The 12,737-nt window shown below is 42.8% G+C and overlaps 1 pseudogene; it reads left to right on the forward strand.

The window, feature by feature from the left end:
• Positions 1–4,576: 4,576 nt before the first annotated feature.
• On the forward strand, positions 4,577–7,412 carry LOC129143688 (endogenous retrovirus group K member 6 Env polyprotein-like; annotated as a pseudogene).
• Positions 7,413–12,737: the final 5,325 nt, after the last annotated feature.

Raw genomic sequence — 12,737 nt, forward strand, 5'->3', positions numbered from 1 at the left:
CATAAAAATGTTAAAAGATATGAAGGAAGGAGTTAAACAATATGGACCTAACTCTCCTTCTATGAGAACATTATTAGATTCCATTGCTCATGGAAATAGACTTATTCCTTATGATTGGGAAATTTTGGCTAAATCTTCCCTTTCACCCTCTCAGTATCTACAGTTTAAAACCTGGTGGATTGATGGGGTGCAAGAACAGGCACGAAAAAATCAGGCTACTAATCCTGTTGCTTATATAGATGCAGACCAATTGCTAGGAACAGGTCCAAATTAGGGCACTATTAACCAATAATCAGTAATGAAAATGAGGCTATTGAACAACTAAGGGCTATTTGCCTCAGGGCCTGGGAAAAGATTCAGGACCCAGGAACCTCCTGCCGTTCTTTTAGTTCAAACAGACAAGGCTCTAAAGAGCCATATCCAGACTTTGTGGCAAGGTTGCAAGATGCGGCTCAAATATCCATTGCAGATCATAACGCCCGAAAAGTTATCGTAGAAATAGTGGCTTATCAAAACGCAAATCCAGAGTGTCAATCAGCCATAAAGCCATTAAGAGGAAAGGTTTCAGCGGGAGTTGATGTAATTACAGAATATGTGAAGGCTTGTGATGGGATTGGAGGAGCTATACATAAGGCAGTGCTATTGGCTCAAGCAATTACAGGGGTTGCTTTAGGAGGACAAGTTAAAACATTTGGGGGAAAATGTTATAACTGTGGTCAAATCGGTAATCTAAAAAAGAATTGCCCAGGCTTAAATAAACAGAGCAAAAAAAAAAAAAAAAAAAAAAAAAAAAAAAAAAAAAAAAAAAAAAGAGCCACCTGGCCTGTGTCCAAGATGTGGAAAAGGAAAATATTGGGCTAAGGAATGTCGTTCTAAATTTGATAAAAATGGACAACCATTGTCGGGAAACGGTAAGAGGGGCCAGCCCCAGGCCCTGCAACAAAGTGGGGCATTCCCGATTCAGCCATTTGTTCCTCAGGGTTTTCAGGGACAACAACCCCCACAGTAAATACCACCATTTCAGGAAATCAGCCAATTACAATACGACAATTATCCCCTGCCACAGCAGGCAGTGCTGCAGTAAATTTATGTTCTACTCAAAGGATTTCTTTACTCCCTGGAGAGCCCCCGCAAAAGATTCCTACAGGGGTATATGGCCCGCTGCCAGAAGGGATAGTAGGCCTTATTTTAGGAAGATCTAGTCTAAATTTGAAAGGAGTTCAAATTCATACTGGGGTAATTGACTCAGATTATAAAGGGGAAATTCAGTTAGTGATCAGCTCTACTGTTCCCTGGAGTGCCAATCCAGGTGATAGAATTGCTCAATTACTGCTCTTGCCTTATATTAAAATTGGGGATAGCAAAACAGAAACAGGAGTGTTTGGAAGTACCAACACTGCTGGAAAAGCTGTTTATTGGGCTAGTCAGCTCTCAGAGAATAGACCTGTGTGTACAGTTACTATTCAGGGAAAACAGTTTGAAGGATTAGTGGATACTGGGGCTGATGTTTCTCTCATTGCCTTAAATCAATGGCCAAAAAATCGGCCTAAACAAAAGCCTGTTACAGGACTTGTTGGTGTGGACACTGCCTCAGAAGTGTATCAAAGTGCCAGGATTTTACATTGTCTAGGACCTGATAATCAAGAGAGTACAGTTCAGCCTATGATTACTTCTATTCCAATTAATTTATGGGGCTGAGACTTATTAGAACAGTGGCATGCAGAGATTACTATTCTAGTCTCTCTATACAGCCCCACGAGTCAAAAAATCACGACTAAAATGGGATATCTCCCTGGCAAAGGACTAGGGAAAAATGGAGAAGGCATTAAAGTTCCAATTGAGGCTAAGGGAAATCCAGAAAGAAAAGGACTATGGTATCCTTTTTAGGGGTGGCCACTGTAGAGCCTCCAAAACCCATTCCATTAACTTGGAAAATAGAAAAGCCTGTATGGGTAAATCAGTGGCCACTACCAAAACAAAAGCTGGAGGCCTTACACTTACTGGCAAAAGAACAATTAGAAAAGGGACATATTGAGCATTCGTTTTCACCTTGGAATTCTCCTGTGTTTGTAATTCAGAAAAAATCAGGCAGATGGCGAATGCTAACTGATTTAAGAGCTGTTAATGCAGTAATTCAACCCATGGGGCCTCTCCAACCTGGACTGCCCTCTCCAGCCATGATCCCCAAAGATTGGCCTTTAATTATAATTGATCTGAAGTATTGCTTTTTTACCATTCCTCTGGCAAAACAGGATTTTGAAAAATTTGCTTTTACTATACCAGCTATAAATAATAAAGAACCAGCCACTCGATTTCAGTGGAAAGTGTTGCCTCAGGGAATGCTTAATATTCCAACTATTTGTCAGACTTTTGTAGCTCAAGTTCTTCAACCAGTTAGAGACAAGTTTTCAGACTGTTATATCATTCATTATGTTGATGATATTTTGTGTGCTGCAGAAGCAAGAGACAAATTAATTGACTGTTACACATTTCTGCAGACAGAGGTTGCAAATGCAGGCCTGACAATAGCATCTGATAAGATTCAGACCTCCACTCCTTTTCATTATTTGGGAATGAAGGTAGAGGAGAGAAAAATTAAACCACAAAAAGTAGAAATAAGAAAAGACACATTAAGAACATTAAATGACTTCAAAAATTACTAGGAGATATTAATTGGATTCAGCCAACTCTAGGCATCCCTACTAATGCCATGTCAAATTTGTTCTCTATCTTGAGAGGGGATCCAGACTTAAATAGTAAAAGAATATTAACTCCAGAGGCAACTAAAGAAATAGAATTAGTTGAAGAAAAATTTCAGTCAGCAAAAGTAAATAGAATAGATCACTTAGCCCCACTCCAACTTTTAATTTTTGCTACTGCACATTCTCCAACAGACATTATTGTTCAAAATACAGATCTTGTGGAGTGGTCGTTCCTTCCTCAGAGTACAGTTAAGACTTTTACATTGTACTTAGATCAAATGGCTACATTAATTGGTCAGGCAAGACAATGAATAGTAAAACTGTGTGGAAATGACCCAGATAAAATCATTGTTTCTTTAAACAAGGAACAGGTTAGACAAGCCTTTATCAATTCTGGTGCAGGGCAGATTGGTCTTGCTGATTTTGTGGGAATTATTGATAATCATTACCCAAAAGCAAAAATCTTCCAGTTTTTGAAATTGACTACTTGGATTTTACCTAAAATTACCAGACAAAACCTCTAGAAAATGCTCTGACGGTGTTTACTGATGGTTCCAGCAATGGAAAAGTGGCTTACACTGGGCCAAAAGAACAAGTCATTGAAACTCAATATCACTCAGCTCAAAGAGCAGAATTGGTTGCTGTCATTTCAGTGTTACAAGATTTTAATCAGCCTATTAACATTGCTTCAGATTCTGCATATGTAGTACAGGCTACAAAGGATGTTGAGACAGCCCTAATCAAATATAGTATGGATGATCAGTTAAATCCGCTGTTTAAATTGTTACAACAAACTGTAAGAAAACGAAATTTCCCATTTTATATGGCTCATATCCGAGCACATACTAATTTACCAGGCCTTTAACTAAGGCAAATGAACAAGCTGACTTGCTAGTATCATCTGCCTTCATGGAAGCACAAGAACTTCAGGCCCTGACTCATGTAAATGCAACAGGATTGAAAAACAAATTTGATATCACATGGAAACAAGCAAAAAATGTTGTACAACATTGTGCTCAGTGTCAAGTCTTACACCTGCCCGCTCAAGAGGCAGGAGTTAATCCTAGAGGTTTATGTCCTGATGCATTATGGCAAATGGACATCAGACATGTACCTTCATTTGGAAAATTGTCATTTGTCCATGTGACAGTTGATACTTATTCACATTTCATATGGGCAACCTGCCAGACAGGAGAAAATACTTCCCATGTTAAAAGACATTTATTATCTTGTTTTGCAGTCATGGGATTTCCAGAAAAAATTAAAACAGATAATGGGCCAGGATACTGTAGTAAAGCATTTCAAAAATTCTTAAATCAGTGGAAAATTACACATACAACAGGAATCCCTAATTTCCAAGGAGAGGCCATAATTGAAGGAACTAATAGAACACTCAAAGCTCAATTGGTTAAACAAAAAAAGGAAAAAGTAAGGAGTATAACACTCCCCAGATGCAACTTAATCTAGTACTCTATACTTTAAATTTTTTAAATATATATAGAAATCAGACCACTACTTCTGCAGAACAACATTTTACTGGTAAAAAGAACAGCCCACATGAGGGAAAACTGATTTGGTGGAAAGACAACAAAAACAAAACATGGGAAATAGGTAAGTTGATAACATGGGGAAGAGGTTTTGCTTGTGTTTCACCAGGAGAAAATCAGCTTCCTGTTTGGGTACCCACTAGACATTTGAAGTTCTACAATGAACCCATCAGAGATGCAAGGTAAGGCGCCTCCACAGAGACAGAGAACCCGCAATCGAACATCATCGACTCGCAGAGTGAACAAAATGGTGATATCAGAAGAACAGATGAAGTTGCCATCCACCAAGAAAGTGGGGCCGCCGACCTGGGACCAGCTAAGAAGCTGACACAGTTAGCTGAAAAAAGCCTGGAAAACACAAGGGTAACACAAACTCCAGGGAATATGCTGCTTGCAGCTTTAATGATTGTATCAACGGTGGTAAGTCTCCCTATGTCTTCAGGAGCCGCTACAGCTAACTATACTTACTGGGCCTATGTGATTTTCCCACCCTTAATTCGGGCAGTCACTTGGATAGATAATCCTATTGAAGTATATGTTAATAACAGTGCATGGGTACCAGGCCCCACAGATGACCGTGGCCCTGCCCAACCTGAAGAAGAAGGAATGATAATAAACATTTCCACTGCGTATCATTATCCTCCTATTTGCCTGGGAAAAGCACCAGGATGCTTAATGCCTACAATCCAAAATTGGTTGATAGAAGTACCTACTGTCAGTGCCACCAGTAAATTTACTTATCGTAAGACAAGTGGAATATCACTCCGGTCACAAATGAATAATTTACAGAATTCTTGCTATCAAAGATCATTAAAATTTAGGCCTAAAATAAAGGCATTCCTTGGAATGCCCCAAGGAAATTCCAAAAGAATCAAAAGACCCAGAAGTCTTAGTTTGGGAAGAATGTGTGGCTGATACTGCAGTGGTACTACAAAACAATAAATTTGGAACTATTGTAGACTAGGCCCCTCGAGGCCAATTATATTATGACTGCATGTGCCAGACCCACTCATGTTCACTGGCTCCATATGTCTGGCCCACTAATCCGGCCTACGATAGTGATTTAACTAAAAGGCTAGACTAGGTTTATAGAAGGCTAGAATCACCCTATCCAGGGAAATGGGGTGAAAAGAGGATTTCATCACCCCGACCAAAGTTAGTTAGTCATGTTTTTGGTCCTGAACACCCAGAATTATGGAAGCTCACTGTGGCCTCGTACCACATTAGAATTTGGTCTGGAAATCAAGTTATGGGAACAAGAAATCATAAGCCATATTACACTATTAACCTAAATTCCAATCTGAAAATTCCTTTGCAAAGTTGTGTAAAACCCCCTTATATGCTAGTTGTAGGAAACATAGCTATTAAACCAGATTCCAAAACTATAACCAGTGAAAATTGTAGATTGTTTAATTGCATTGATTCAACTTTTGATTGGCAGAATGGTATTCTGTTAGTAAGGGCAAGAGAAGGCGTGTGGATCCCTGTGTCCATGGATGGACAGTGGGAGGCTTCTCCATCCGTACATATCTTAAGTATTAAGAGGAGTTCTAACTAGATCTAAAAGATTCATTTTTACTTTGATTGCAGTGATTATGGGTCTTATTGCAGTCACAGCTACTGCTGCGGCTGCTGGAATTGCTTTACACTCCTCTGTTCAAACTGCAGAATATGTGAATAATTGGCAAAAGAATTCCTCAAAATTGTGGAATTCTCACACTCAAATAGATCAAAAATTGGCAAATCAAATTAATGATCTTAGACAAACTGTTATTTGGATGGGAGATAGGCTCATGAGCTCAGAATATCTTTTTCAGTTACAGTGTGACTGGAATACGTCAGATTTTTGTATTAAACCTCGAGCCTATAATGAATCTGAACATCACTGGGACATGGTTAGACGCCATCTACAAGGAAGAGAAGATAATCTTACCTTAGATATTTCTAAATTGAAAGAACAAATTTTTGAAACATCAAAAGCCCAGTTAAATCTGGTGTCAGAAACTGAGGCAATGGTAAAAGCTGTTGATAGCCTCACAAATCTTAACCCTGTCACTTGGGTTAAAACCATTGGAAATTCCACTATTGCACATTTTGTATTAATTCTTGTATGTCTGTCCTCTCTATTGTTAGTCTACAGAGGTATATCCAGCAGCTCCGGAGAGACAGCGACCAGCGAGAATGGGCCATGATGACGATGGCGGTTTTGTCAAAAGGAAAAGGGGGAAATGTAGGGAAAAGAGAGAGATCAGACTGTCCCTGTGTCTATGTAGAAAGGGAAGACATAAGAGACTCCATTTTGAAAAAGACCTGTACTCTAACAATTGCTTTGCTGAGATGTTGTTCATTTGTAGCTTTGCCCCAGCCACTTTGTCCCAGTCACTTTGACCCAACTTGGAGTTCACAAAAACATGTGTTGTATAAAATCAAGGTTTAAGGGATCTAGGGCTGTGCAGGACGTGCCTTGTTAACCAAATGTTTACAAGCAGTATACTTGGTAAAAGTCATTGCCATTCTCTAGTCACGATAAACCAGGGGCACAATGCACCGTGGAAAGCCGCAGGGAGCCCTGCCCTTGAAAGCAGGGTATTGTCCAAGGATTCTCCCAATGTGATAGTCTGAAATATGGCCTTGTGGGATGAGAAAGACCTGACTGTCCCCCAGCCTGACACCCGTAAAGGGTCTGTGCTGAGGCGGATTAGTAAAAGAGGAAAGCCTCTTGCAGTTGAGATGGAGGAAGGCCCCTGTCTCCTGCTTGCCCCTGGGAATTGAATGTCTCGGTGTAAACCCGATTGTACATTTGTTCAAGTCTGAGCTAGGATAAAAGCTGCCCTGTGGCGGGAGGCGAGACATGTTGCAGTAATGCTGCCTTGTTATTCTTTACTCCACTGAGATGTTTGTGTGGAGAGACACATAAATCTGGCTTACGTGCAAGTCCAGTCATAGTACTTTCCCTTGAACTTAATTATGATATAGATTCGTTTGCTCACATGTTTTTTGTTGACCTTCTCCTTATTATCACCCTGCTCTCCTATTACATTCCTTTTTGCTGAAATAATGAAAATCATAATCAATAAAAACTGAGGGAACTCGGAGGCCAGTGCCCGTGCAAGTCCTGGTGTGCTGAGTGCCGGTCCCCTGGACCCACTGTTGTTTCCCTTTACTTTGTCTCTGTGTCTTATTTCTTTTCTCCGTCTCTCATCCCACCCGACTAGAAATACCCACAGGGGTGGAGGGGCAGGCCACCCCTTCAATTTGGTGACACATAACCTGTGGCCTCAAAGAACACTGGCACCCTGGTAATCACTGAGTCATTCACAACATGATGTTTAACACCGAGACGCTCTGGAATTACTCTTTCAAGACGACTCAGAAGAAGACCCAGTGCTGAGACAATCGTGTTCTCTCTCTCTCTGGATCACCGACCAGAGACAAGGACTGCCAGAGACCCTGGCTTCCCCAGCTGCTGCCTCCCATTCGTGCAACTGTGGGATGAGAGTTCTAAGCTGTGTGACCTAGACCAAGTTACTTACCCTCTCTAAGCATATGTTTCCCTAAATGTGAAATAGGGATGATTGGTGATGTGTTTATTTCACAGATTTGATAGAAGGATTAAATGAGAGATGCATCAAAAACAGTGGGCACAGGTTCAATGCTCAGTGAGCTTTCTCTTATCAATAGACAGGTCTCCATGAGGACAGAGACTGGCTTCATCTCGACTGTAGCCTCAGGGCTGGCCACAGTGTCTGCACCCAGCAGGACTTCAGTAAATATCTGTTTATACACTAATCACAGACTTAGGCATAAAAGCCCTTTGGAAGAAAGTTGACCATTTCATGCACCTTCAGACTATGAAGAGCAATGAAGACAACTTTAGCTCGAGAGGCTCTCAGTGTCCATTCATCACCACTGTGAAAAGGCAGAAACCAGAGCTGTGTGTTTAACTCCCGGCCCCAAAACCTGTTGGCTTTGCTTTATCACTATGAACTTCCAATGCCATCCCTTTAGAATGGGGCCTCTCTCTTCTTCCCCAAGGCACCAGCCTTCACCCCAGACCTATCCTTATTAGCTGGTTCCTCCTGTCTGTACTCTGAGCCCATGCTGTGCTCGTCAGATAGCAACATGGGAGAATACAGCAGCCCAGAATGCAGGCTGCAGAGTTAGATCCCCAGAACAGGATCTCAGCCGGCTCCATCCTTCCTCAGCTGGGTGACCTTGGCCATTGACTTCCTCTCTGTGCCTCAGTTGCTCCATCTGTGAAATGACGATTGTCATAGTTGCTGCTTCAAAGAGTCACTGGGAGGATTAATTGAGAAAATGCAGGGAAGGTGCTCGGAACTAAATGCTCCAAAAAAGTCCATCTGTCCAGGCACGGTGTCTCAAGCCTGTAATCCCAGCACTTCAGGAGACCGAGGCAGGTGGATCACTTGAGGTCAGGAATTCAAGACCAGCCTGGTCAACATGGCAAAACCCCGACTCTACTAAAAATACAAAAATTAGCCAGGCATGGTGGCAGGCACCTGTAATCCCAACTACTTGGGAGGCTGAGGCATGAGAATCTCTTGAACCTGGGAGGCAGAAGTTGCAGTGAGCTGAGATGGTGCCACTGCACTCCAGCATGGGCAACAAGAGCAAAACTCTGTCTCAAAAAAAAAAAAAGTCCATCATTCTTATTAATGGAGGACAAATCATCTCAGTACTTCTTTGGCTGATCAGTACCATCAAAGCTAGTGTTATCCAATAGACCAGAGGTCCCCATCCCCTAGACCACAGACCAGTAGCGGTCTGTGGCCTGTTAGGAACTGGGCTGCACAGAAGGAGGTGAGCAGTGGGCTAATGAGTGAAGCTTCATCTGTATTTACAGCTGCTCCCCATGGCTAGCGTTACCACCTGAGCTCTGTCTCCTGTCAGATCAGCAGTGGCATTAGATTCTGATAGGAGCACCAACCCTATTGTAAACTGCATGTGGAAGGGATCTAGGTTGTGTGCTCCTTATGAGAATCTAATGCCTGATGATCTGTCACTGTCTCCCACCACCCGGAGATGGGATTATCTAGTTGCAAGAAAACAAGCTCAGGGCTCCCACTGATTCTACATTATGGTGAGTTGTATAATGATTTCATTATATATTATAATGTTCATAACAATAGAAATAAAGTACACAATAAATGTAATGCACTTGAATCATACTGAAACTTCCCCCCACAAATACATGGAAACTGGTCCTTGGTGCTAAAAAAAATTGGGGACCACTGCAATAGACTATTCAGTCATGGTCCAATCAAACATTCTGCAATGGCGGGCTTGCTCTACTCTGCACTGTCCAACATGGGAGCTGCTAGCCACCCACATGGGCTGTTGAGCCCTTGAAATGTGGCTGGTGAGAATGAAGAACTGAATTTTCAATTTTCTCTTAACAAATTTTTTTTTTTTTTTTCAGACAGAGTCTCACTCTATCCTCCAGACTGGAGTGCAGTGGTGCAATCTCGTCTCACTGCAACCTCCATCTCCCGGGTTCAAGCAATTCTCCTGCCTCAGCCTCCTGAGTAGCCAGGATTACAGGAACCCGCCATCATGCCCGGCTAATTTTTGTATTTTTGTAGAGACGAGATTTCACCACGTTGGCCAGGCTGATCTTGAACGCCTGACCTCAGGTGATCTGCCCATCTTGGCCTCCCAAAATGCTGGGATTACAGGTGTGCCACCATGCCCGCCCTTAATTCATTTCTAAATCACAAAATCTAAACAAGTGGGTAGGAGCTACCATAGTGTACAAGGCAGCTGTAGAATCACAGGAAATTGTCAATGACCCTGTCCTGCCTCAAGTTGACTTTTCTCCCTCATGGTGAGACTCTAGATTCTTTCCTCTTCTCTCACATTTTTTAGACTTTCAGGCTTAGACCATGAAAATAAGTTCTGTCCTTCCAAGAAAATACCGTTCATAACACTTACTGTATGCCAGGCTGATTTCAGTGCTTTACCTCTATTAATTTACAACAACTCTGAGGCAGGAGCTTTGATTATGCCCATTTAACAGATGACAAAACTGAGGCACAAAGCAGTGCTGGAACTTCTCAAAGTCACACAGGTAGCAGGAAGCAGAGCTCGGATCTGAACCCACTTTGGGTTCAGCAACTCACAGCTCTCACCTATGACATAATATTACTTCTGTGGCCAAAACACTTAGACCTGGATTTCACAGGAATCTTGTGCTTGCCTGGCTGCTAGGGAGGTTTTCATCATCTTCCTTATCTCACAGTTCAAAACCCAGGGCCTCCAAGCTCTTGCTACAGTGGCCGTTCACTGGCAGGAGGCTTCTGGGAAGGTTCTCCTTTTCTGTCATTTTTCTTATTCGTGCTTTTTTGTCTCATTGGTGTTTATCTGCAGAACTTTGTTTCCTTCTGCTCAATTCGTAATCAGAGTGCTTTTCCTTCTGGCTGAATTCATAAGTGTTTGTGCAAAAAGAAGTTGGCGCAGAGCCAGGCGACTGACGACACCCGGCTCATCTGCCAAGTGGATATCAAATTGTTGTATCTTGTTCTGCCATTCACAGCTCCTGCTGTGGGGCTGGGTCATCTACCAGCTCTCCAAGGAGCTGGCGGGAAACCGCTGCAATCAGAGTGAACTCAGGGCCCGGGTGAGCCCGCCTCGGCACAGCACTCTAGCTGGCCCCAGTGCCTTTTGGGGACACATCTGCTTTGCCAGGCAGGGCTGTGGGAGGGCCGCCTACCTCCTGTCCATCACAGGGAAAACTTACCCTTGTCCCGCGTCCCTTCCAGGCTGTCTGTGTGGAGATTGCTGCATTCACCTTTAATATGGCTAAAATGTTTTCCTTCAATGACAGTAATGCTGCCAGAACCCATCAAGACACCCAGGAACTGATGTGCCTTGGCAGATGATGCTGGAAAGATGGGATTCCCGGCAGCCTTTGCATCCCTTGCTCACAGCCCACGAGCATCTCCACTGTCCAGCAGGTCAGGGCACGGTCTCTCTCTCTCTCTTGCTCTCTCTCTCTCTCTCACGGTCTCTCTCTCTAACGATCTCTCTCTCTCATGGTCAGGGCAGAAAGAGAGAGAGTCCATCTGGAGCAGACTCGGATTTTAAATGAGTGTCCCCGATAATTTAACATGATCAATGGCTGAGGTATTTCACCAAGTTCAGGAGTCCCAGTTCTCAGAGAGAGGCAGCCAGCCATGACTGTAAGACCTGGGCACACCGTACAAACCAGACAGCAGGTCTCACCACTCCCCAGAGAGCTCCAGAGAATATCAAAGAGTGAAACAGCAGAAGGATGGTCTCGGTAGGGTCATCGTGGCTGACAAGGGTCTGTGACAGCACCTTGTTAGGCTACTCCCAAGAGGAAATTTGGAGAGAGGGTGGGAGGGCAGCTCTCAGTGCAAGCTACATCTCATGGAAAGTTACTTCCAAATTTTAGAGGATTGTGAGCAAGATGGGACCAACTACTACCTAAAAGCAACTTCTACCTAAAAGAATGTTAATAGCAAGATAACTCATCCTAATGTTGGTCCAAGCTGGGTCTTTATTATGCATCCTAAAGGCTCTGAGAATAACAATGTAACCTCCAAAAGGGCTGCGGGCTTTGAGGAATCTCAGGCAACTCGCTTCCTTCTGCTCAGTGACTACCCTGGAGCACAGCAAAGCAAGGAAACACTTAGAGCCAAGCTTGAGTTCTGAATTTCAAATACAGGGAGTCCATCTCTTTCTACCCAATTGTTCCCTAGAATCAGTAACTAAGTCCTTCCCCTTAACTGCACGTACTTCCTACCAAAGCACAAGCGCGATGGGCTGTCCATGAGCCTCCCCCAAACATGTGCACCTTGTGACATAAGTTCTGTCACCCAAAGAGACCAGACAAAATGCAAAACCAAAGTGGAGCCTTTCCTTGAATTATAGGTTCCAAAGTGTTTTGGACCCTCTACAAAACCCAAGAGTTAGGAATTGTCTGTAAGAAGCACCAGCCCTTGTTTTAAAGAGGCAATTTAGGAATAAGAGCCATGCTGATGCCACACTACGCTAAGGGAGAATAATGAACCCAATAAAACTAGCGATTTTCCAATTGCTTTTGTTGCTGGAAACACTGATTATGCTAACTAAAGGGTAGAATAGTAAATAGCCACTCTTTTGTATCCAATTAAGTGTTCAGATTATTTCTCAGAAGTATTTGTGGAAAATAGCACTTCTGATAATCAAGTGTCCCAAATAAACAGAGTCAAGTGTGGTGTGGTACATGTGTGAGTGTGTGAGTGTGAGTGTGTGTGTGTGAGTGTGTGTGTGAGTGTGTGTGTGAGTGTGTGTGTGTGTGTGTGTGTGCGCGCACATGTCTTTCTGGAGCTTATTTTATGGAGATCCCGCATAGCTCCCCAAATTCCTATGAGACCAAATAAGAAAAATCACAGTTTCCTAAGACTACAGCTTGGAATATCTTTGGGAAAGGTGTGTATTGAGAACACAGCATATGGAAACTATT

The sequence above is a fragment of the Pan troglodytes genome, chromosome 3 (genome assembly GCF_028858775.2).
Source record: "Pan troglodytes isolate AG18354 chromosome 3, NHGRI_mPanTro3-v2.0_pri, whole genome shotgun sequence".
Taxonomy (NCBI): domain Eukaryota; kingdom Metazoa; phylum Chordata; class Mammalia; order Primates; family Hominidae; genus Pan; species Pan troglodytes.